The sequence below is a fragment of the Podarcis gaigeae genome, assembly GCF_964106915.1.
Source record: "Podarcis gaigeae genome assembly, chromosome: 2".
NCBI lineage: Eukaryota > Metazoa > Chordata > Lepidosauria > Squamata > Lacertidae > Podarcis > Podarcis gaigeae.
Window position 1 is genome coordinate 70,916,585 of NC_139679.1, and position 27,378 is coordinate 70,943,962.

At 41.2% G+C, this 27,378-nt stretch overlaps 1 protein-coding gene across 2 annotated transcripts in view; it reads left to right on the top strand.

Moving 5' to 3' along the window:
* The first annotated feature begins 450 nt into the window (after positions 1-450).
* Positions 451-27,378, top strand: part of DAG1 (dystroglycan 1) — a 60,279-nt gene continuing 33,351 nt past the window's right edge. The window contains exon 1 of one of the 2 annotated variants that reach the window (XM_083726370.1): positions 451-684. The gene's annotated coding sequence lies outside the window, so the exon portion shown is untranslated. The other variant, XM_083726371.1, reaches the window with a different exon arrangement.

The following is a 27,378-nucleotide window of genomic DNA, read 5'->3' on the forward strand; positions in this document are numbered from 1 at the left end:
TTTCTGAGAGCGCGCAGAGTGCATTCCTCTCGCGAATAATCACAGCAGGCAACCTCCGATCTAGCTCTAAGAGTCATGCCTTCTAAACAGATAAGACCTCAATATCGCTTATTTTACAAAACAAGTGATAGATGGCGGGTTTCGAATTTTAGGGATGGAGAATCACGCTCTTCACTCTTTCTCAGTCTTTGTCTCCAAGAAGAAAGGAGAAGCTGTGGGCGGAGTTTGCAGGTGGGGCAAGGCGCGCTGACTGCGCTTTTCCCCTCCCACAAGAATTTTTAGGACAGGCCAATCGGGAAACGAAGAACCGGAATTCTATCCACCTCTGCCCAATAATAAGTCTAGCAGTGGGCGTGGCCTCGGTCCCTTGATGGGGGGGCGTGCTATATAGAGCCCTGAGGGTGTGGCCAGGGGAGCGTGCGCCCGTTTCTGTACGCCCAGGAGGGGCGTGGTTTCCTTCGGCGAGAGGGCGGGTCCTGCGGTTGGGGGGTGGGTGGGGGGAGGCCGGCCGGGCGCGCGCGAGGCGGAGCCCGGCGGGTTGGGTCGGGGTTGTCGCGAGCCAAACGGGCAGAGTCTGGCGAGCTGCGCTGCGCTGCGGCTCGGCCCGCGGAAAGGTTTCGTTGATTGGTTGCGGCGCGCTCGTGCCGGCGGTTGCTAGGCTCCTGTGCGCCGCCCCTCCCCCAGGTACGTGTCGCGGCGCCGTCGCGCTTGCTCGGTCGCCTCCTCTGTCGGTCACTGTGCCGGCGGCGAGTCCCGGGAGGGAGCGGCCTCCTCGCTGGGGCTTCTCAGGGGCTGGCGGGCGGGCGGGGGACGAGCGGGAGCGCGCCGCGGTAGGTGAGCCCTGGCGCCAGGGAAGCTCCGTGGGGGCGACGGCGGCGGCAGCGGCAGCCAGCACCGGCGCGGGGCCCTCGCAGGCCCGGGATTCGGGAGCCCCCGAGGCCTCTCCAAGGAGCTCTGGCTCCAGCTGGATCTCCTGGCGGATTTCAAACTCTCACCTCTCCTCCGCTGATCCCTCCGCGCTCGCTCGCTCTCCCTGCGCCCCGAATCTCCTCCACTCTCGGGCTTCCTCCTCCCCACGAGGAGCATCTCACCTTGGGCCTGGGCCACGGTCTTCCCTTCCCGGAGGGGCGTCTGATGGTAAGGCAGGTGGGGGGGGGGCGCAGATCGGGCACCCACCAGAATGCAGGTGGACGTGCGATACTGGCTGAGCAGGTGCAATTGGCGCTGGGAGCACTGCTCTGCTCTCCTCGTGTGTGTGTGTGTTGAGCATTGAGGTGCGCCGCAGGCAGGGTCGGCGATACTGGGTTGCGATTGAAGGGTCTCTGGATTGCTAGGCGGTAGGAACGAGTGGCCTTGGGGTACCATGATGTTTTCTTGAGACTGGGAAACTGGGCCATCTTTAACGTGTAGGGAAATCTTTGAGGTCCTGCTAGAAGATTGCTGCCGTGCCTTTGCCATTTTGGGAGTGTTGCAGGCCCCCTTTCATTAAAAAAAACTCTGCAGTTGCCTGCCATGTTGAGGAATGAGTTCTCTGTTAGTTAGTGTTGGACGAGCAAGCTCCTGTAAGGCCTAGGCTAAGTTGTTTCAGGAGCTCCCTTTTTATAATTCATGCTGAATCTCAGAAACATCTAGCTATATGGCTCAACCTTCTATCTGCAATTTAATGTAGCAATGCTAATTTCTAAGGCCCTCAATCGGCACCCACAGTTCCCTGATTAAGAAGAAAGTGGTAGCTGATAGAATTACTTGATGCTAACTATAGTAATAGCAATGCCACTCAATGCTTCAGATCTGTGTTCCACATACAATCTCTGTAATCCTTGTAAGGTTGCTACCTAATTCTGTGCTGTTATTGTGGTCTGGACTATTTGGCCAATATCTATAGCTGGAAGTGCTAGAAACTTTATAACTGCTAAGTAGGAGCCATTGCTTCTCTGTAGGTACATGTTTATATGCTGGGACTGCTTTAGAGTCTGTATCCTGGAGAGCTATGCCTGCAGGAATCATTGACACTGAACATGTTAAGTGCAAGTTTGTTTTTAAAAAAATCAATTTATTCACTAGAGGTACTATTGACTTGTAAAGTGATGCCTTGGAACCATTATTCTTGTTGTAGGTAATGCGGTCATGATACCAGTAATTGCTGGTTGTTCCACCACATGCAGAATGAGCACTGCATTCCAAAAGCTTAATCCAGTACAGGCATCTAGTACAACTTATAAAAAAGCTCAGTATATTTAGAAGCAACGTGTAAGGGCGTGTTAAAACAGCAGCTTTCTTGGTCTGGTGTTGTAGTGCACATTTGGAAATGCAATAGTGAGGCTAGAAAAGGCAGTATAGTATACAGTACCTTTTCCTTACATCACTCAGTACATTTCCCAGTAATGTTTGCTGGCTGTGTCCATGGTTAGGGCAGTGTTTCCCAACCTTGGGCCTCCAGCTGTTTTTGGACTACAATTCCCATCATCCCTTGCCACTGGTCTTGCTAGTCAGGGATGATGGGAGTTGTAGTTCAAAAACAGCTGGAGGCCCAAGGTTGAGAAACACTGGGTTAGGGGACCAGTATGCACTGAAGTACCCTCTGTGTAATCACTGCAGGGATTGGATGTGCTGAATTGTATATTTGATCCTCTAAATAGGGCACACCCACTTGATGTTAAGATGTTTAATGGATTGGAGTCCTGGGGAAATAACTGATTTAAATTTCACTGAAAACACTTTAGAAAACTAAGCTACTATACATGTAGTTCTTTTTAAAATGCTTGTTCAGGTAGCTTGATCAACTATTCTAAAGCAAATTCACTGAAGGTGAGGTAGGGAGATTCCTTAGAAGAGATAGCTGTGCCATTCATCTAGCAAAAAAAAATTGTTGGAAGTATGCATATTTGCCAGCAAAATAATTTCTCTCCTGTATGACTTGAGAAAGTAGTATGACCAAAATGAAGCTTGTTTTTACCCTAACAAAACTTCAGATTTTTTTGAGAACATGGAAATAGCTCCATCTTTAACATGCTTTGTGTTTTTACATGTGATGCATTAGATCTATAAAACTAGGTATTAGCCCTTTGAGAGAGAGCAGCATGACTTTCTGCTGTTGTGCTCTCTCCCACTAATATTTCACAGTGGAAAGTTACATTGTAAACAACTTCCATATCAATTTATATGTCACTTGCTGATTATCAGATAGATAAAGTCCTGTACCATGTTTCTAAGATATTCGGGTCCTTGAATACATTTCTGATAACTAAGTATTTGATACAAGAACAGATATGAATGCTTGATACACTCTGGACCAACTAGAAATTTATTATTAGCTGGTAAACTGAAGATATGCTAGGACATGTGATGTTTCCTGAAGGGAGCCTTTAAAGTGAAGTATATATTCAGTGGTATTAAAAAATAGTAAGAAGCAGTTCTATAAAAGCTCAATTCTAAATGACAACTTCCATAGGGGGAAGCCTCAGCAATCTGTTGCAGTAAAACCGATAGTGTTGTGGCACCTTCAAGAGTAATGGATTTATTAGGACATAAGCTTTCATGGATGTTAATCTTTTTGCAATCAGAGTGGGTGCTTTCTAGTTTGTCACTGCTGGCTGAAAAGTAATGACTTTCCTACCCTTGTGTCCTACAGACTGGAGGCTGATAAGCATTTAGGGGAAGTTTAATGTGTGGAAGTGGGTTCCTCTCTTTTGAAGAAAAGTGCCCCCTGTATAGTATCAAACCGTGGGGGGGGGGACCTTTTGACAAAAAATGCCCATTATCTACACAGCACTTTATGCTAATTTGCTAATTGTTAAACTGTGTGGAGGTACAGTACTGTGCTGCAAACATGCAATGATAAATTAATTAGTTTGGATTCCCAGGCTCCTTTATTTATCTACTAACAGTAAAGGCTTTCTGTTGCAACTCTGCACAAATCTTCTGTTCTGAGTGTATGTCTTGCAGTTGGTTTCCTCTGGAGGTGGGCAATTCTTTGCTGTCTCTGCATTAGTTTTCAGTAGAGCATTCAGTTACTCCCCAGTTCAGAGATGCAGCTGAATGACCTGCCTTGAGAGAAGGTGCTTGTTGCATCCACTCAGGATGCATAGCCTAAATGTTAATTGAGACAGAAGCAAAGTCGGGTAATACCATTTCACAAGGCATAAGATACCTCAAATTCTAATTCTGAAAAATGCATCCTTCCCTACCCATCGTGAAGTTTGTGCTACTTTGCTACTGTGCTACTTTAGACTGATGGCAATCAGCATAGCTCCTGTGACCACTGCAGATGAGTTTTTTGAGTTTGAATGCCTATTTCCTGCGAAACATTGAATGAAAACAACTGAATTGTGTTGAGAACATGGTTCTGAAACTCTAGATCATTTTGGAGTAATGAAATTTGAAACAGGACAGCACTTATAGGTGACTTTCCTGGCTGTTATTTATGCTGGGATGTTAGCTTTGGACCCATTCACATACACCTAGCTGTTTCCATTTGATCAGTTTTCCATTTTTCTTACATGTGCTTCCTGCAGTTGTTCTTTTGTCTAAACAGTGTGCTGGAACCTCTGGCACCAGTGTGGAGAACCAGGAATGCATTCTTGATGCTAAGTATTTTGCCTTTGTTTCAGTAAACGTGGGAGAGAAGCCTTAGCTTCCACAAGTCTCCTCCTTATTAAATGCAGATTGATTGACACATACTTGAGTTCAGTAGTTTAAACCTCAATACATGTGAGGTCCCACTTTTTCACTTTTCCCATGACCTCCTAGAAGTCATGTGAAGAGGGAGGTTCTGGTATGTTTTGAGTATCATTGTTAGTTCTCTGCAAGCACCCATTATAATTACTGGGATTACTAAATGCAGTTCCGTATTTCACTCTCTTGACAAGCTGTTGATCATAAGACTTTATCCCAAGTAGGGGCTTTTATTTTCCAAAGTAATGTGTGAGATAAAAAATATTTGTATTATTATTATTATTATTATTATTATTATTAGTTCCCAGCCCATCTGGCTGGGCTTCCCCAGCCACTCTGGGCGGCTTCCAACAAAGATTAAAAATACATTAAAATGTCACACATTAAAAATTTCCCTAAACAGGGCTGCCTTCAGATGTATTCTAAATGTCAGGTAGTTGTTTATCTCTTTGACATCTGATGAGAGGGCGTTCCTCAGGGCGGGTGCCACTACCGAGAAGGCCCTCAGTGCTGGACCTTGGTGTATAACTGCTACAATATCAAAATATGGTAGAATTACTGAAATACTTCAGTGTAAAAACAGAATTTTTGAATGCTGAGGATTTTTGTTTTATTGGTACATGGGTGTCCTGGACTGCATAACCCTTATTAATCCTTAAAAGAATAAAATAAAATGTTACATCTTTGAGGAGAGTGTCAGAAAAAAGAGATCAAATAGTAGTTAGACAATGGTGTCAAGATTCAAAGTTCCAGGATACACTGACCCATTGGTTGACAACCAGTGTGCTAGGGCACCCAGGGGAGACTTGAGGAATGTTCAAAGGAGCCCTGAATGTTCTTTCATTAACTTGCAGCCCACATCTTCCTGCATTACTTCTCTCTCTTTCTCCCTCAGGAACATTAAGGCGACTCAGCGGGGGCAGAACAGGGTGGGGCAGGGGCGGAACGGGAGAATCCCCACTTACACATGTCCTGTAATGGAACCCCAGTGTAAGTGGCTCTCACAGCGGAGCCACAGAAAAAACGTGGTTGGTCAAGGGAGCCACGGACTCGAAGGTTGAAAACCAGTGTTAACAAATTAAAAATTAGCAAGTCTCTAGTTGATGGCGTACACCTGACACCCAATAGTTTTTAAATAACTTGAATATAAAACTAGATCTTCTAAATATATGGAATTTGCTATAGAAATCTACCATCTCACCAGAAGATGAGACAGTAACATAGGGTGGGGGTGTTTTGTTAAACTCTATAATTAACCTAATACTGGTCCGGGTAAGTTGGTGGAAAGTATTACTAAAGCTTGAATTGTTAAAACATACAGAAGAACAAGCATCAATGAGAACTAATAAATGTGGCTTCTATAAAGGAAAGTCTTGCCTCCCATAAACTTTGTGAGTTCTTAAATGTCAACAAGACATGCTCCATGTCTTTTCTGGTTGCTCAAAGCAGTTTACCACCAGTAATTAAAGATACTAATAAGGACAAAATCCAGTTACGTAGTAAACTAAATCTACAGGAAGGCCTCTACCAAAAACCATCCTAAAGAAATAGGTCTTGCTTTCCTCATGAAAATAAAGCAAAGAGGTAGATGTTCTAACCTATAGCTGCTAGGACACAGTTTGGGAATGGTCTGTGCTTCTGAGTTGTTGCAGTTGTAACTTGCCACAAAGACACTACAAATAACAAAGCCTGTTGACTGACCTCACCTCAGCAGACTAGTAGTCTTTGAGGTACAGTATGTGAGTCTAGGCTATTCACGGCTTTAAAGCAGGGGTAGGAAGCCTTTCTTGGCCCAAGGGCTGCATTCCTTTGCGGAGTGATCTGGCCACTGCATACTACTAGTTAGTGTGGGGACAGAGGCATAGGTGGCTGGGGCAATAGATGCCACCATTGCCTTTGTACAAAAGAATATATTTTAGCCATGCATAAGCCAGAGATTTCTACACACAGAAACTAACACATACATATTCTATATCTCTCCATCCAGGCAAGGAAAAGGCATTGCCATAATTTAAGGGATACTGTTCAGCCAGGCAAAGCGCTCAAGAAGAATGTAGAATGGTGGGTGAGGTGAGGTGTATAGCCTGGGGAGAGTCCCAAAAGCCTGATAGGGAGGCTTGTATTTGCCTCCCAGGCCTGGCATTCCTAATTCCTGCTTTAAAGTTTAACACAAGAACCTTGAATTGGACCTGGAAGGAAATTGTTAACTAGTGCAACGGATGCAGAACAGGTTGAATATGGTTGTGCTTTTCAGCATCTGTCAGGGCTGGCTGGTGCAGCAGTGTATGGAGTGACAAGGTGTTATTAATTAGTCAGAATTTTGTGTAAATTATTACTTGCAGCTTTTCATTACAATTTAGTAATGGAATATCATAACAAAAGTATGTGAAACCGGTAATGTTAATTGTAGGTAGTTCTGATCGGATGCACCTAAATAATCAGGTAAGGTTTTCTATCTTATATATCATTCAATATACTCTGTGGTGTTAAAATACTCCCAAATTTTTACATAGAAACTCCAACAGGCTTCATTTTGGGGCAGGGGATTCCTGCTATGGCTTTCAGAGTAGTTATATATTCCTCATGTCACTTAAGGCATTGCTGCTTATGCTACTTAATTTGCAGTCACAAGGGTCAGGTCACTATGAGACATTTAGGAGCTAGCAAAAAACTAGATAGCCCTGTATAGAAATGGAATTCACAAATATTTAGAACAATTAATTGGTTTGGGTGAAGGATTTTTGCTGCCCTCAGTATAATATATGCATACAGGGTGGAATCAGAGATGTAAAGTTTCTGGAAAATTTTAAAGCAATGGCAAAAAAAGAAGATGGGGGTAGGGGGCGAAAGAAAATTTTGGGGAGTATCTGTGGAAACCCAACCAGATGGGTGGGGTATAAATAATAAAATTATTATTATTATATGCAATACTTGTTTAAAGCACCTTTTACAAATCAAAATCCACTTGTTACTGGACATGCTCCCTCCTCTTCTTTCATTTAAAAGTGAATGTGGATCTTTAGTTTTGTGCTAAAAGAGGATGGGCCTGGTATAGGTCAGACCTCTTGTTGCTTATATCCTTTTCTTTGAGTTTTCCTACCTGTTCAGCTCTGTGCATGGAAAAGGATTTATGTCTAAGACATGTCCCCTCCTCCTTTCTAGGTTTCTGTATTCTGTCTCTTGGTCACACTAGAGAACATTTGGTAGAAACTCACATACTTACATACTGAATTGCTTACTCTTAATATTGGTTGTTCCACAGTAGTATCTTAAATATAGGTTAGCATGCCAATTTGGAACGCTCTGCTAGAAAGCTGAAGCTTCTGGAACTCCAATTTCTGGAGAAGTACTGCAAGGGTTTACTCCATAGATTTTGATGAAGGGACTATAGCCAGAATATGCAACACTTATTATTCAAAGGGATTAGAATTTTAGTTTTTATTGAGAGATATTCTGTAGCTGGAGCTCCCCTCAGTAGTTCAGAAACTTCTAAAGGTCCAAGTAAATGTTGGCCTAGCTAGTATCCAGGCTAAGCTAACAGCACTCCCCACCCCCAAAGATAATTTAAGTTTCTGTATTTGACCTTTTAAGGCCTGGAACCACTTAGGGGACATCTTCTCCCTTATATGCCTTTCCCCTTTCTGTGAATTAAAAATCAACTAACGATGTCCCTGTCAGGGAAAAAGGCAGGGTGTAAATACTGTAAATATATAGAGGATGACCATCTGCCATGGATACTTTAGCTGAGATTCCTGCATTGCCACACACTCTGTATGTGCCACTGACGTCATTCGTTGGTAGCTTTTACTGTGATAGGTATCTGCGCAATTGAACTTCCAAGGGAGATCAGCCAGGTCTATTTTACTGAAGTTTGACAGAAGAAAATTTATCTTTGTTATGCATTTGGTTTCTGAACATGAGACTGTTCTGGTTTCTCTAGGCCATTTTAATTGTTTTCCGGGAGTTTATTTTATTAACTTTAAATGTGTTATGTTCCTATTACATTTATCGTAAGCTGCTTTGGGGACATTGAAGTAGAAAATCAGTTTATGTTGAAATCATTTTATTTGAATGCATAATCCCTGCAACCTACATTGAAAATTCAGAACTTCACTCATTGAGCGGAAGAATTGTTGCATGGAAAAAACAGAAGTGAGGCATGCCAATAGGTCAAAACCAATTTTCAAATGCATATAAGTCAGTTCCCAGTGAACTGGTTGTCTTTCTACGTGCAGAACATGTACCTATTCAGCCCCTTAGTTTCTGTCATCAGGGTAGAACCTGTCTGAAAAAGAACAAATTCTCACCTTTGTACCATGTATTTGTGTGGATACATTTAGCTGAGAGGTTGTCCTTACAGTTGTGGGGGATGTCCCCAATGTCATACATGTCTGTTGAAATAATGCCATCAGAACTATGCAGTGAAGATTCACAGAGGATATCCCAAGTTTGAGTGTCTTATAAGAAATAATCCTATGCACATATTGAACTCAATAGGATTTAGAGCTCCATCTGGACTGTATCAATGTCTCCTAGGCTATTGTAAACTTCCATATGCATACTGTTTCCCTCTGTAACACTCAGCTAGAAGAGTTTGCTGTGCCAGACTCTTAAGCTCCTGCAGCACGGAGGGATGAGACTTTGGAACCTGCTACGGAAGAAGCAGAATGGATAGTACTTCTACTTCAGTGCATGCAGCATAATATATCTGAATGGTCTTCGTGTTAGCAATTTCCCACTGGACTTAAAATGAAACTTTTGGTTTTGTCTTGGCTTCTTGTTGCTGGTGCTGTAACAGCCGTGTACAGTATGACATGAGATTTTACAGCGTCAAAAAAGTTTGATTGTTCCTGCCCAGGAACGAACATTTTATTCTTATTCACAATTCCAGTTTGTTTTCTGATTGGGGGGGCCTTGTTTAGTCATTTAGTTCAGGAGATATTTCAAGTAGGCATCCTAAAATAGGACAGAGTCAAAGCTGGTTAATCCTTTCCCAGTCTCTAGAGTTCTGCTGCAGACAACTGAGCTCTTTTTCCTCCCTTGGCTTAAATTTTCATATCATAGAAATAGAGAAGTTTTATAGATCAATAAAATTTTCTGCAGAGAAGACTTTTTAAAACTAAGCTATAGGATGTATATCTGCTTCCAATGCACTTGTACTTGGAATGGAATGTCATGTGACATGTTGCAGTGAGATAGGCTTGGATTCATGTTAATGTCTCGCGTGCTGCTGTCTTTACTGCTGGCTCTGTATGTTTCTTTCATGATATTTAATAGTTTCTTTTAATAGTAGCTGAATGTCTGAGTCAAAGGTACTAGTTCCTGAGAGCAGATTTTAAAACTTTTTTTTAAACAAAGAGATGATATAATTGTTTCTGATGCCTTGAAGGACAGTTTAGGACAGGTCAAAGTGGAGGAAACAGTCAAAGAAGGTTACGGTGGTCATGGACTTGTCCATCATTTAATTTGATCGTGATAAACAGAATCGTTCCAGCCATCAGAATAAGGAAGTTGCAAATGTGGTTCTCATGAATCTACCTGTCCTGTTAAAGATTAGCACATTGCATCCAGTCACACTACTCCAGGGGTCAGCAACCTTTTTCAGCTGTGGGCCGGTCCACTGTCTCTCAGACCATGTGGTGGGCTGGATTATATTTGGGGGGGGGTTAACGAATTCCTATGCCCCACAAATAACCCAGAGATGCATTTTTAATAAAAGCACACATTCTACTCATGTAAAAACACGCTGATTCCTGGACCGCCCACAGGCCAGATTGAGAAGGCGATTGGGCCACATCCGGTCCATGGGCCTTAGGTTGCCTAACCCTCACTACTCAGCTTAGCTGTCCTCTAAGAAACTTGTCTGGGGTACCTCAAATTGAATTCTTGGGTGCCTTTTTATCAAATTAGTACTAAATCTTGTCCTGTTCAGGAATTATTAATCTGTAACTGTGTGAGAGGCACAGGATTTTATAGAGTTCTGCCCCAACCTTGCTGTTTTTAGTGGCAAGACCTCATGCCACACTTGAATACACTTATAAGCCTCCCTGCAGTTGGCAACCCTGATCACACAGGGCTCCTGCTGGCAGGAAGGCTTGTAAGTGTGTTCAAGCAAACATGCTTGCAAGCTCCTTTCATACCCTGCTGCTGTACATGGAAAAATTGGGGGATGGAGCAGGCAGGGTGTGCATGCTTGCAAGCCCCACATTTCACACAGTTACAGATTAATTATTCCTGAGTAGGTTTTTTACTTGTGCTAGTTGTTTGCTTAAATTTTGTGCTTGTAACAACAATATTTTTGTGCTTTCTTATTATGCATCTTTACAGAAATTGATCAGGCCTAATGAATTTCTCTACATTTTCTCCTTAACACCTGGACACATAATTGCAATTGTATGTAGTATCCTTTTAAAGGCACTCCTCATTGCAAAGTTCTGAGCAGGTGGTCAGAACTGCTTGGCTTCTAGTGGGGAACAGATTAGATTATTTTTTAAGTTATTGGGCTTTGTTCCCAAAGCCTCTTACTTCCACCTCCTGTAATTTTAGGCGCTATGATCTAATGTCCATTGACATGATCAATACTTGCTACATATAAATTCTGAATTTGATGTTCTCAAAATGAACATAGTTTTTATTGGAGTTTGTTACTTCAAACTGTATGGAGAAGTGCATGCTTGAATCATCCTCCTACGATGGAGCTTCTTGGTTTTGGAAAGCTAGTATGTCGGGCAGTGGGGAGAGACTCGCTTCGTTTTCTCCTTAACTTGTTTTTATGCGAGGAAGCATTCAGATGTGTTTCATGTGCTCTGGACCTGTACCATTTTAGAATATTAAAAATAATATTAAAATTAAAATTCAATATTTTAAAATTAAAAACAATATTGTTTGTGCAAAACAACTTTGGGTGGGTGCTCCCCCTTAGAAACCTCAACAAGTTACAGCACCTCTTTTTCTAGAAAAAAGCTCTGAATGCAATGAGATAAAAAGAAGAACTCCAGAGAAATTAAAATAGAACTTAAACAAGCTTATTAAATTTGTGTTGACTCCCTTGTGCTTTTTCACTTCTCCTGGATGAAACTTGAGCTTGATTAGGATAGATATTGCTTTGGACAAGGAGTTTCATCATGCAGGTTCAAATCTTAGTTCAATCATGAAAGACTTCACAAAGTAGTTCATTAAATAATGGTTCTTAGGTCTTATTACCCTCCTCCATTGGTGGCTTGGCTCTTTGGGGCTGATCCCAGACACACTAGGAGATTTGAATGCATAATAGCAACTTTAAATTGTTGTGGCTGATACCTAGATGTAGAGAAGCCACAATGGTCAATAAATACTTTCTCCTTTGGGGCACCTTGCCCTAACTGAGGTGATGAAAACTTGGGGAGAGGGTGAAGATCAGATCAAAGTGTTTACAATCAGGCTAATGTCTTGCGGCTTTGAAGCAATGTGAAGACTGAACTGATTTGCAAAGTACATTCATAGGCAAACAATTATTCCATTTACAGTCCTCCCCCAGCCCTCCACCCCTTTCCACCCACTCACTGGAATGGAATTAGCCTTATTACCGTGACTTTGAAAGTTACTCTGCTGCTAGACTGAAACTTTCTTGAAGACCTGCTGGGAGATTCTGAAGGGCTTAACAAAAACTATCCATTGTTAGGCCCCTCTAGTACTTAAGTAATCACTAAATCTACTGAGGATCAAATTCATATTTTTCAAGAATATTCATCTGAGATTTTTTTATTTTCTCCAAAATTAGAAATTGAAGATGAGAAGAAAGTACTCAGTTCCGATAACCTTTAACTTTGTTACCTTGATGACTTGGATAGTATTTATTGCCACTTAATTATCATCTTTATGATATGCCATTTATTCTGCAAGTTATAATCTGAATAACCTTTTGAATGTAATTTAGTCTTTAAAAGTTTTTTAATGGTTTTAGCAGGAATTGTCAAGCAATATTTCTTGCATAGCTTAGCCATAACAAACAAAATGGTCTTGATAGACCAATTGTTTTCCAATTATTTTGTTTTTTGTGTCACTTCCAATCCCTTAGTTGCCACAGGGTTGAATGAACAAACATCAGTTATCTATTTTCCTAATCTTTCAAGCAAACATTTTGTGCAATACCAATTTTCTTCATTCATGTAAATGGATCAGTTGACCTTTCAGTTCTGGCCTAATCTCTGCCAGTTTGGAAAAGGCAGCTTTGGTTAGATTACTGAAAATGCATTTATACCAGCTTTGTAATTGCCCCTGCCAGATTACCCAGAATCACCAGGCAAGAAAGCTTTTGAATATTGGAAGCAGGTAGCTGACTCTTTTAGTCTATAGATGTGCCAGAAATGGTATACCACTGTGGACAGGCAGACTAGTAAACATTTTTTGTGGGCCAATAACTAGGGAACATGTCTGCAAGGTTTATTTATAGAATACTAAACTATGGCAGTTCTGATGGTGTTATTAGTAGTAGTAGTTTTATTGATACTTTTATAATCAGTACTCTTGATGGTTTACAGTATACAAGTTCTGCCGCAAGGAGCTTACAATATGAAAATGCTTTTTTGAGTCTCTGGCAGCTGAGGTTTCAGGTTCAGTTGTATGGTTACTTGATACAGCTGCCAACTTGAGGCACAGCTGCGTATTTTTATTTGGAGATTAGACAAAATCTAGTCCTCATCACCCTCTTTTGCAGGATGTTCAAGGTGTGTTTGTTCCCTCCCAGGCTTGCGGCTGCTGGGGCTGACCCATTTTGCATGGGTGACTGGCTTGGTTTGGTGGTAATGTCCTGGGAGTGGAAGATAAACTTTCTCCCAGGAGCACTTCTGTTTGCCATAGCACTGAATCAGAAACTCAGGCAGCTGTAGGATGGACATAGCAGTATTTTGACACACTAATACAGAAGCATGTCCTAAGTAGCAAGTTAAGAGAACAGACTTTTTCTGTTATGCATAGTAATAGCTATGGTGAACCTCTTTGCTGAAAGTCCTTCCTAACTTTCCAGTATACTACAAGTTTCTGTTCTTATTTTTGTCCTGACAGAACTTTTTTTTTTGTTCTTCTGATTTCCTGTCAGCCTGTCATATGAGTTAACTGTGGTTTTGAACTAGCTGGGCAGCAGCTGCCAAAACTACCAGACCCTAAGCAGATGATAAAATCCCCTTGTTATTGTGGTGTATTTGCCCTGCTCTTGACCGAAAACATATTGTTCCCAGGAAGAATGTAGGAGCTATAACACAAGTTTGAACAAAGAAATAGGACAAGCAGATATTGAGGGCACTGTTATCAACCACTGTCCATTATCTAGTTAAATCATTAGGTATTGCACGCTCTTCTTGACAGGCATGCATTCCTGACATAAGGACTAATTTGGCCTCTGAGTTCTTCCTGAGTAATAAAACATGTCAATGTGTCTTCAAAACATTATTTTTCTTCTTGAAAATACATCTGGTGAATTGTGCAAAGGGACCAGGTCAGAACAAAATGAGACGAGTGATTCTTGAAACGAGAGTGTTGCTTTACAGCTCATTATGCTTCAAACAGTATAGCCACAGCACAATGGGATCCCCGAGCAAAGGCGTACAGCTCATTATTCTCTCAAACCAAAATCTTTGAGTATTGGTCCATATACATTCTTATTGTGCAATCTCTGGGGCATCTGGAAACTAATTTTCCAGAAACACACTATGTACTCATGATAATGCTACATTCACAGGTAGCCACAAATTCCTGTCTGGCTTTGGTTTCCAACCATGTTTTGCTGCCGGCCCCCTGTGAAAACTAATCCTGCCATAAAATGACAGCCATACAATACACATTTTAAAAACAGTATCCGTTTCATAAAATGAAGTGAAATATATAGTAATTCAGGTTTTATCTTAACAAACCCATGACATTCTTTACCTTTTCCTTTCCAATTTTTGGTCTTTCCCTCCATAGTAAATAACATGGGTTACATCCCAAACTACTAAGTCTACATGAGAAGAGGACTTTCTTCCTCTGTTCTTCCCATTACTGCCAATGCTTTGCTTTTGCCAGTTTCCTTCTTCCTCTCTGCAGCTGCCCTCTGCAGATCCCAGCACTTTCTTTGGAGTAACAGCAGCTTGTACTGTGGACAAGGGTCTGGTAAAGCTCAGTTGAATGAGCAGATTTTTATTTGTGTAACTTGGGTATAACCCATACATTTTCTTAAAGTTTGCCTTTTTTGGTGCAAACCCTCAGATGTGGAAGGGTCAGAGTTTTGTCCAGTAGAGGCTTATTCTGATGAACTGTCCAATAAATTATTACAAAAGTTAGTAAGGGATGTCAGGTTAGAGTCATGTGGCATGAGTGTTTATTAGCTAGAGTCAGTCTCAAGGACAGTTTTTCAAGTTAGAGCACTGAAACAGGATTTGGAAAACTATACGCAGTCTTCATTTTCTATTCAGGATTCATTAGGAAACAGGTTTTTGTCATTTTGAGTTCTCAGTGGCCCCAACAGGGTGGTGGAAATATGTGTTTCAGGTGTAATACGAAGAGTTTTGTGAACTCAGAAGCTTTGCTTGTTATTTTGTGGCACTTTGGTCCTAATAAAATTATTGCCTGACACCAAATTTTGAAATTTACAGATTTCCCCCAACTGTGATCTCTTGACATTTCACATGTTTGTAGGACTGCAATCCTGTGCATACTTAACATGGAGGTGAGCATCATCAAACTCGGTAACTCAGAAGTAAGCATGCATAGGATCAAGCTGTGAAGCATATTTGAGCATCTGCTTAACCGAAGGAACTTCTGCCAGGTGTAAAACAAACTTTGTGTTTGTAATAACTTTTTAAGACAATGCAACATACAAGAGAATGCAACATACAAGAGAAGAACCAGCCCTCCTTTTCTGTGCAAAGTTATTTGTAAAAGAAACTAGTTGATTTATTTTTGATGAACTGATCTCTTTCTAGAAGTTCAGGGGCTCGTCAGACTAGTGAAGTTATGAAAATCTGGTGTGAGAAACCCATCATAATAGTAAGGTTGGTGGCTGCCTATGTTAATCTGAATGTGTAAAGGTTTTAGAACTCTTGACTGCAGGTTTTCTTGTCTCCCAGTGTAAGCTTGGGGTGTATGGGATATCTTCGGGAGAAGAAAATAATGAGTAAACACATATCTGGAATGGAGTCCCTGAGACGGTTGGATGGCACCTTGTACGTCTCCTTCCAGCAACTCCTGCAGCCAAGCTATTGCTAAACGTGTTGCTTTCCGTTCCTTGTGAGGTCAAGAGGGGGGTCTTGTTTTCAGGACAATCCAGGACCTCCATACACATCCCACAGTTTTGTTCCCCGGGGGTGGGGTCACTTGGGTGTTGCGAACTTAGCAGTTTGACTTCACCCCAGAGTTGTACTCCATTGTCTCTCAGATGCCAACCAACCAAGTGTAAGCTAGGACTCAGAGCCTAAGGTAGAATGAAAAACAAGCTTGAAACCCCTGAAAAGATTGTGTTCGATGAGCTGCTTTATATTTCTGCTACTTAATTCAGGGAATGCTTTAAATTTCACTTGCTATTTGAAAGTGGATAACAGAAAGTCTTACAAAACCACATTTTCAGATGCTTCCATTTCAGAAGAAATTCACAAAGTGAACAGTACAATAAAGCTCTTATAAGTATAGCTAGTTGATTTTCAAATGAACCTTAAGGCATAATAAGTGATCGTGCTGCTTTAAATTGAGACAATAAACTCATTCATAAAGTTGCACCACAAGACTTCCATCCATTGCTGTGCTTTAAATGTACAGTTTTTTTGAGTTTATAAGTTGTGACCTAATTCTTTGCATATAAGAAGAAGGGACGCAGGTGGCACTGTGGTCTAAACCACATGTGTTTTTATGAGCAACTGTCTATTATTTTATTATTATTGAGCTGCAGGTTGAGGTGGGGGGTGTTAATCCATTAATGGGATACTGGGACCCCAACTCCTGCTAGGTATTTGAAAAAGAATAAGTCTCAAAGATAAAATGGGGCAAAAGTGTGTTTGCATTAAGTACAGGAACTTTTGGGTCTTTGCAAACTAATCTCTGGGCTTTTATTCTCAAATTAGTATTTCAGAAACGTTTCTGTTAGTGTTTATGGGGAAGGGCATTTGACTTGAAATCTCATGATTTGGATTAAAATAATACAAGCTCCCCCCACATCTTAACTAGCCACAGTTATCACCTCAGCTGTCAAAGGATGTATTACTGTACTTTGAGGGCATCCCCGTCAGTGCAGTTCAGTACTCAAATATCTGATGGTACCCTTGTCCTTAGAGGGACATGGGTGGCACTGTGGAGAGGGACGCGGGTTAAACCACAGAGCCTAGGGCTTGCTGATCAGAAGGTCGGCGGTTCGAATCCCTGTGACGGGGTGAGCTCCCGTTGCTCGGTCCCTGCTCCTGCCAACCTAGCAGTTTGAAAGTACGAAGTGCAAGTAGATAAATAGGTACTGCTCCGGCGGGAAGGTAAATGGCATTTCTGTGGGCTGCTTCGCCAGAAGCGGCTTAGTCATGCTGGCCACATGACCCGAAAGCTGTACGCCAGCTCCCTCTGCCAATAAAGCAAGATGAGCGCCACAACCCCAGAGTCAGCCACGACTGGACCTAATGGTCAGGGGTCCCTTTACCTTTACCCTTGCCCTTTATAACACGAGTCTTCAGTTTACTGGTCTACAACTAAGTCGCAGGGGAGAAGCAGTTGGCCAGAAGGCAATTGTCTTCAACTTTTTGAGACCCACCTTCACCCTTAATAAGCAACCCATTTAACTTTCTGTATATATCCAAACTCTGGTCAATTATTTTTTCAGACTTTTTTTTAAAATGAGAAAGTGTTTGCATCATTTGTTAATAATAATAAATTTTATTTATATCCCGCCCTCCCCAGCCGAAGCCGGGCTCAGGGCGGCTAACAACAATAAAACAGTACAAATGTGCAGCACAAACAACACTCAATCAAGTCTTTAAAAGTTAGTCTTTAAAAGTATTAGTGCCTTTACTGCAGGTAAACAATTATAAATATACAGTTCTGAAAGTAGAGCTTAAGCTGTTGTACTCTAAAGTATCAGAGTGTACCATAGCTTGCCAACTGGAATAAATAGAATAGAAACAATATTGTCACACAGAAAAGGAAGATTCTGTTTGGATTTAGAATGGAGTGGCCTGGATCCAAAGATTCTTGCAGCTAGTTCAGCGTGCTGCTAAAGGGCTTGTTTCTTGAAAAAGACCAACTCCTTGCTTCATGGGAAACTTCTTTCGAATCCCTGTTCTGAGGGGAATTTTAAAAGCAGTGTTTGGTATGGCTTGGGGGCAGAGGTTCTGCCATTCAAAGGAAGAAAAGTTAAATCCTACTGGGCATGTCCAAGCCTTTGGGTTCACTTTAAAGTAGCTCTTAAGATCTTGACCTGTTCAGAGTTGTCATGCAAAAACAGAAGAAACTCGTATTTTTAAAGAGCTCAGAAGATAAGCATCACTATAAGGAACAGCAATACATTTGGATATTAATTTAAATTAACAAGACTCCTAATGGCTGGGGAGGCACTCCTGTGGTCATTTAGCTTGGAGTAAGCCCTATTGATCTGAGCATGACTTGCTTCTGCGTAAAAGGCATCAGATCTGGTTGCAGTTTATCCAAAAAGTTACTCTTTCTCTACTAGTAGCTATTTATTTTTATGCATTTATATCCCATTTTATCCCAGTAAATTAGATTCATGAAATCTAGCAAAACTCATTTATTCCTCTAATCAGTTAGCAGCCCAGTTCAGATAAAACAATCTCAGTCCAATAAAGCAGAGGCTATTGAACAAATAATGAGTGTTGTATCTGTAATACTCCCTCTGCTCTCAAATGCTTGTAGGGTTTTTTTAATGTACAGTTTCCTAGTTTTCCACACAATCTGGAAGACTGTGTCTCAAGCTCTGTTTGTAAGTCAGGATTGCAAGCTACTGTTTGTTCCCATTTTGTGAGCAACAATTATAATCACTTTCCTGGTTTGGAAGTAATGGCAAACAAGAAATAAACCCCCAAAGTGTAGAATTAGGACACATAAGCAGAGATGAGACGGCACACAGATGCAAACACTTCTCTTCAGTCCAATTTAAGCCATGATTTGTCAAACAATATCATTATGTTCCGAAAGATCCATAGCTGATTTCAAACAATTTCATTATCCTAAAAGAGAAACTACTTTATAGAGCTTTCCAATTGCTGTATCTTTCCGTGATCTAAGGTAGTGGTGATAAGAATGGGAAGTCATATTCTGAATTTTTCCATTTTTCCATTTGCTTTTACATCTCTACAGCTCAATTATTATATCAATTTTCTAATCTCTTGTTTCTTTTCTTTAAACTGAAGATTTATTAGAATTACCTTGTGATAGACTTCATTAGAAAATGCACAATGATTGATCTAGTTAAGCCTCAATGTGAACATTCCTTTTAAACCCCCCCCCCCAAAAAATCTGGGTTTTATGTGTTTGTATTTTCTGTCCTTTATCTGTATTCTATTAGACAAGATGGTTGTAAGAGAAGTCTTGAAGAATACTATTGTAAAATGCTGTGTTTCAACCACTGAACCAGTTCTGGGCTTTGGTACAAAACTGCCAGAGGCCTTTTTTGGGTGGGGTGGAAGGTTGAGCAGCAGATGATTCTTCATCTGATGACTTAAATACATAAGTTCTTTTTCTAGCTACATCCAGGGAATGTTGTAGTTCCGTAAGGATAATATCAGAAATCTGAGGTGTATTTTGTTCACACAGGGCTTTGAGGCCAAGCAGACCTGACCAGCACCTTGTGTAAATGGTAGGGCTGGGCAATAACTGGTTTTCTATATCGTGATATATTGTGATATACCGATATATCATGATATCTGAAATAAAGAAGGAACAACGTAAATGTGAACAGGACAATGTCCTGGCAGCTGCTACTACTTAAGGGTCTAAAACTGATAAATAATGATATTATCAATCACCTCATGGTCCCTTTCAGCAGCAGGCAAGCCAAAATGCATCCCAACAGGACTTTTGGTTTTGGGCTTGGTTACCAAATGGTGGTATTCTGGACAATCCAAAGTATGGTGATGAGTCATAGTGCATACAAATAATCTGGTACTGCCAGCAGGCCTGTTAGGCGGCAGAAGCGGCAGCAACCTGGCAGCCATGGCATAATAATCTGCAGCCTGCGAGGCTTCGCAGTCTGCTGCCGCTGCCGTCACTCCCTCTCTCTGCTGTCGTGAGGCCTTGCAGGCCACTGCTGTTACTGTACTACCACCACTTTCCGTCGCCCACACAAGGCCTTGCAGGTTGTCGCCACTACTGACAGCATGTACCACGGTCATGGCAAGGTGTTTCTGCAACTGCTACTTCTGCCTGCTAGCAGTTTGGCAGTCCCAGATTATTTGTATTCACTATGACTCATTGCCAATGTTGAATACCAGATATTGCCAAGACCTTACTCACATTGTGATTCACGATATATTGCCAGCTCAGATATTAAGAAACAGTTATCGCGATGTGAACTTCAAACCAGTCCTATATATCACCCAGTCCTAGTGAATGGAGTGTGCTTTTTAGAAGCCCAAGAGAAGTGTGAAAAGGATTCCCTGAAAGTAAGAAGTTTGAAACTACAGTCATACCTCATGTTACATTTGCTTCAGGTTGCACATTTTCAGGTTGTGTCCCACGGCGACCCGGAAGTACTGCAAAGGGTTACTTCCAGGTTTCGCCGCTTGCACATGCGCAGACGTACAAAATGACGTCATGTGCAGAAGCGGCGAATCGCAACACGCAGGCGCAGGTTGTGTTCTTTTCAGGTTGCGAACGAGCCTCCAGAACGGATCCTGTTCACAACCAGAGGTACCACTGTAAAGGAATATATTGCAGTCAATTGAAAGTGGTGCAAATCTCCTTATTTATGTTGCAATTGGATGTGTAGGGCCAGAATATATTCTTTCTGAACCCCTTCTTCTAGGTTAGATTCCACAGGATTCTGTGTAGCATCTAAATCTCCAGATGGTGATCGTATCATGCTGTTAGTCATGTTAGCTGGGGCTGATGAAAAGGGGGAACCTGGATGCTGACCTTTATGAGAGAAACTTTGGCTCTGTGGTGTAGACTGGCATTTATCCAGCAAAGGATACAGTGAAAACATCATAACGGGCATTTGATGAAGATCTTATTCCAGAATTAGTGCTGATGGTGCAGTCATGCCATATGAAGTGGTGATTGCTCACTTGATACGATATGTAGAAAAGAGTTTAAAATCTGTCAGGGAGACTGACTTATCAAAAGAAATACAAATGTCGCTATAGATCCTTATTTCTGATTAAATCAATGTTTCTTTGATTTCTGTGTTTTAATATCTGAAGCTGCAGTTCAGCATAGGAATGTCAGGAATGTTTGAGTTGGGAAAGTTGGCTTATGGTACTACCGTGTGAAATTGGTGCACTTAGTGAGAAAACACAGCCATGGTGGTCTGGATGGTTGTTTCTGAATCTCTTCAAACATAATTATGTGATTTAAGCTATATGGTAACCATGTAGAAAGAATGTTATTTTTATTGGATGTGTTTCATTTAGTAGCTCAGGAATTCCGGGGCATAAATCACTTATAATTTTAACGGGGGTGTTAGTTTTGACCTTCTGACATTTGCAAGGTGGGCAGTATTGTTTCTTGAACTTCTTAGTGTATGAGAATTTTCTGTGCTTTGCTCAGTTGGTTTGCTGTTTTGCTCTTTGTGCCTGTATATATGAGCAGTTCATAGGCTGGAGGGAGATTTTCTCTTGATGTTTAGTTGTCTAAAATAAGGTTATAATCTCAAATTAGCACAGCAACTGACACTGCTTGGAACTTGGCCCAGAACAGATACATTTTAAAAGCCAGCTTTCTGACTTGCTAGCCATTCTTCAGATAGATCTTGAGATAAATATTCTAAAATAGCTACTTTTAAGCTCAGCATTTAGAGATGCTCTGTGTAGTCATTTCCTGCAAAGTTATGTCTTGGGAAGGAAGGGAAAGCCAAACTATTTTTACTGTCTCTCAGGCAGTTTGGCATGGTTATTTTAGATTTCTGGAGTCAGTCTGGCATCTCTCTGTGCCTTTTCTATTCTCATATTCTGTTTCAATCTTTTTTTGAGAACAGGAGGTACTAATAATGCTCTGAGCAAGCTCTACGCTTACATTGATATCTGTTATGTAGATAGTCCTCATCTCTAGAATACAGTTAATAGTTGCAATAGGTTGTGGTTGGCCTGAAGATGCTGCAGGTGTGCCCAGAGCTGTGGTCACACCTGTATCTTGTGCAGGTGCTATCCCTGGGACATTTGCAGGAAAATACTGACCTTTTCACTGGAGATCCCTGTGCTATGCTGCTGCTTCTGTTGAACAAGCAAGTTATCTCCCCATACTTTCCTTTCCTTTGTCCAGATTTTCATTCTCTGTCACAATGTGCAAACCTTTGTGGAAACCCAATCATCATTCATAGAATCATCAAACTGTAGAGTTGGAAGGGTCCACGAGGGTCATCTAGTCCAAACCCCTGCCATGCAGGAATATGTTGCCCACCGTGGGGCTTGAACCCATATTAAGCGTCTCAGGCTGTACTGCCTGAGCTATCCCAGGTATTGAAGTACTCATGTTTAGAAAGTGCTGAGTGACTAAATCTGTAGTCCACCAAAAATGGTGTGCTGATACCTCTCATGCTATAAGAAAAAGAACAAAAAGGATTCATGTACTAAATGCTTTGACTAGTTGCTTTTTCTAGTGCCAAGTATGTTTCCTAATTAGGGAAAGTATGGTATTAGAACTAGCACATAATGTGGGAATGCAAAATGAAATTAATCCAGAACTGATAGTCAAAATATAGACTCATTAGCTAGCTAATCTGTTTAGTGAGCAGTTAAGAATGTGTGTTTTCCTGTGGGAATATTTTCCGAGTGCTGGTGTAATTGAGAGCTTATCAGAAAGACATTGTCTCATATGTATTACGAAAACGGAGACCTCATGGAGTCTGTATGTGAATAAAATAGTTCCTTGTAGTTTGGGACAAACCTGCCTTCTGAGCTTGCTGGTGTATTTGAACTTTCCATTTTAGCTTGCAAAATTCTTCTATTCCCAGTTTTATTAAAGTGAGCCGTCTGTTGTTTCCCTGATTCTCAAGTGGAAACTAAAAACAAAACAAAAAAACCTTTAACAGTACAATTTTTGAATGGTAGTTTCCTGCTTTTCCTCTGAAGCATTATTTAGGTCTCAAGAAGTAAGAATGAAAAGTATTGTTTAGGATACTAAACATCTTGCATAGTTGTTTTTGTTTTTACTTAGGTGTTTCCATATATATCTGATTTAGGTGAAGCTTTAAAAAAAATGATTACTCATTTGAAACTAGTCACAACACTTTTGACCCTATATTTTATAGAATCATAGGTTTGGAAGAGATAAAAACCTACGCTCCAAGGCATGACCCGTTCTTCAAAGATTGGCCTATTCAAGTCCAGGCCACAGTGTAGCACAGACTTGGGTGTATTTCAGAAAAGAAAGAAGGTTGTGTGTATGTACATGTATTATGGTGTGGCATGTTATTGCCACATTAGTGAGATAGTAGGCAATCATTTTACACTTAGAAGCTGCAAGTAAGGGGAGTAAGTGTGCCTCCATATAACTCTTTATATGCATCTTTATGGAATATGCAGTTTGGTAAACTTTTTATGTTGGCAGTAGTTTCAGAGCTGCACTTCTAAGCGCAATTAACTAAATTGGTGGACTTCACAGCACAACTACTGTGAACTAAGTATGAACGTTTAAATAAAGTTCATATACTGGTACCTGTAAGAATCGGCTGGTTCAACTAGTCTGGGCTGCAGCTGTTCCACCAGCTGTTCTGTCAGCTGCCTGGGCAGCTAATGGGGTCACTTCCTCTAGAAAGGGACAAAGACCTTGTGCTCTTGTAGTGGTTACTGTATTCTGCCAGTCAGATGCATTTGTTTTTTGGTATGGCCGAACTGCATGGACAGAGCCTCTCTGTAGCAGCTGAAGAGATACTCTGCAGAAACTTCCCAGAAACAGGGAAGTCATAAAAGCAAACTCATTCTTGACAAGGACTTGGAAAGTGTGATTGGACCTATATTCAGAAATCCACAAAGAAATAAGAATAAACATATTCTGCCACCTCTCCATCCTAATGGAAACCAATAATTTTAACAATAAAAGAGGTAGATTTTAGATTGATGGACAGAAGCAGCAGCTAATGAAGTCTTCACAAATACAACTGCTCCCAGCTCCATCCTCTTAACCATTTGTGTCAGGCACTTTCAAGCTTTCAAAATGTTTCGTGTGCATTATCTACCTTGGAATCCTTACAACAGCCTTGTACTATCCCTCATATTACTGATGGGAGAACTGAGACAAAGAACTGGGATGCCACTGAGTTCATGACTGAGACAAGAGTCATACTGGGTCCTTCCCAGGTCCATAGTTTAGTCTTGCGGTCGCTATAGTACGCCTGCTGTCCTCTACCACTACTATCCACTGGCCTCTTTCAGGCTTTGGAGCAGCATTTGTTTGTGTAAGAGCCTGTTTGTTTCCCACTTTTCTGCAGGCGTTTTTCCTCTGATGGAGGGGAGGCTGCTTATCAATTGCCACAGCAGAAGTTTCTGGGGAATGTGTGGAATGTTGGCAACAGGTGGGGACAGGCAGATGTGCTTATCTGTCACAACATATTTCACTGAGAGTAGTTTTTTTAAAAAAAAACACAAATCTGTGACCTGACTCGTGCAACAGATTTCTATATCCGTTGTCACTTAACAGCCGATACAGAACTGAAAGATGTGCATCTTCCTTGCTGTGAGATTAACTGCAGATTTCCTTTCTTCTTGATTTGGCTTCAGAATGCAGCTATTAAGTGTTGGTCACTGCTCTGGCTGTAATCTGGTTTACAAGTGCTGTCGTGAATACCACTGATTTAAAGAATACTGTACGAAAGTAAGGAGATGGCATGATGTTCTTGAAACCTTGGCTTGACCTCTGTTCACTGGACCTAATAATTCACATTTGGCTGGTCTCATCAGTATGTTTACTGAACAGCAAATCACACAGCTGATAGTGGATGAAAGTTATGGGAAATGTTTTAGGGAGTGGAGGAGGAGGAAGAATGGAATTCAGCTGTAAAGTAAATTTTAGTGGGTTGAGAAAAGAGTATATTCTGTACTCTCAAAACACTTGCCCAGCTATCACTTTTTTTTTTGCAAGATGCTGACAAAAGGTGGTTCACAGATCAAATGCTCTGAAACAGATTTCTCTAATAAAACTTGATCAAATTCAAAGGAAATCTGCAGGAATAGGTCTTTTTACAAAAGCAAGCCAGAAGACCATGGAGTATTGCCCAAATCATCCTTAATTTTCCAGTTTTGGTTCCAGATCAAAGGACTGCATCTTTCAGCTTATTAATTTAAAGAATTTCTATTTTCAGGGGCAGCATAGCTCTGAATATCAGATGAGGGGCAAACAAAATGGCCATTACAACTGTGTCTAAGTTTGTCAGCTTCCAGAGGCATCTGGGTTAAAACTGTTGTAAGCAGAGTGCTGATGGAGGTGAATATTGGTTTGCTCCAGCAAGACCATTAGAAGTCACATATATGTGCCATCAAGCACCTTGTTCCTAGAACCACAACAACTTAGATGGTGCTATTCAGTTACCCTACTTTGGAGTGCAAGCATGTTTTATTCCTGCCACACTTTTAAGATAAGATTCCCATTTAACTTCATGACCGAGCAAGTATTTAAAACTTGGTCTCCCATGGTTGAAAACACATTCTGTCCTTTGCAATCCATATTGCCCCATTCTAATCTGTTTGGGAAAGAATAGTTCAAACATTGAACCTTCTTGGTTTAATGCACTGCATTCAGACATTGGTTTGGTTTGGACATCATGTTTGATCATGTTAAATACAAGCCATGAATGTGAGTAAGCAGTAGTGAGCTGATGCACATTGCTTAGAAGCCCCCACTTTGCCTGCTGTGGCCAAGCTGGGGCGGAAACAAATCAGGAGGTGGCTTTGAGTTACATGTCAACCAGCATTCATGTTTTTTTCTTGCCAGACAAACTATGAGTACAAGCCGATGTTGCTTAGCTTACCAGTTGGGCTTGTTTTAGGGAAACAGCCCACCAGCTCTGGCTCACAGTATTGCAAAGCCAGCCTCTGGCTTGTTTTCTGCCTGGTGCAGCAACAGGAGGAGCATGGTGAAGCAGGGACTTTTGAGCAATGTGCACCAGCACACTGCTTGTTCAAAACCATCGTTTATTTACAACAAACTGTTTAATAATGATGTCTAAACCAGACTTCTTTTTCAGATTGGGATAGTTTGCATGCTTCAGATTCTCTAATATGCTGTTACTTCTAAAATACCAAGGAATCTGTATCTCTTGGTATTATCTCCTTATTGACAGGATTAGTGAGGGTATTCTCAAACAACTTGTACTCTTCACTTAACCACAGTGTAGTTGACCAGATCTCCTGAAGGATCTCTCTGTGCTAATTAACTTGTAGCATGGAGCTACCTGTAGGGGGTTTATAAACTGTACTGTTCTACATCCAGAGGCTGGAAGTAGCTTATCCTATAAGCCTCTGTTTTGGAAAGAATGTTTAAACTTTCCTGAGGCATTGACTCTAAATCAGAAGCTACAAGTTGCATAGTGGCAACAAACACTGAAATCACTGTTGTAAAGCAGAACAACAGCATTTAAATTTATTTGGATTTATTAATTGCCATTTCTGCTATTTTTCTAATTGGGTTTAGAGCTAGCTCCAGTATCGTAAGATATACTATTCTGCCTGTGATGAATGTGAGGAGGATTGAGAATAAAGTAGATTTTTTTAAAGAAAACAAAACCCCAGTGCTCTCATTTCCCAATCTGTGGGAGGCTTTTTTCTTGCTGCTCCCTGAGCACCTGGAGTGTCACTACTAGTTTATCCAAGCACTCTTAGACTATGACTGTTTGCTTGCTTCTATCACCCACACTGCATATTTTTGAAAATAGCACCAGACATATTGTACCACCTCGCCCAAACAATTTAAATAGATTTGGCTGTAAGCATATTGCATGGGCCAGTTGGAAAGGCATGAGGTGACTTTTATTTTTTGAGGATTGCTAAAAATTGAACAGCTCTTAAGAGTGCTTGGAAAAGGAAGTTTCAAGTTTAAGGATTTCTGAGTTGTGCAAATCAGTATTGGATGAAATAAAGAAAAGCAGGAAGGAGATATTAAAATAGCATTTTGACAGACCAAATAATGATGCTCAGTAGGGAGGCAGTAATGCCGTGAAGTCTGTGTGGTTTACATAGTGTGTTTGCACTTGTACTTAATGGCCACAAGGTGATGCTTTAGGTTAGGCACCCCCAAACTCAGCCATCCAGCTGTTTTGGGACTACAACTCCCATCATCCCTAGCTAACAGGACCAGTAATCGGGGCTGATGAGAATTGTAGTCCCAAAACAGCTGGAGGGCCGAGTTTGGGGATGCCTGTTTTACATATTGTAGGCTTGGGTGTCTGAATGGGCCACACTTGGAATATTTAGTTTAGTTCTGTTCACTTCAGTTACAAAGACGACTGCAATAAGTGTGTGTGTGTGTGTGTGTGTGTGTGTGTGTGTGTGTGTGTGTATCTTGATGCCTACAACTGTATCTTTAACTAAGCTCATTAAGGAACAGGAAATTTCA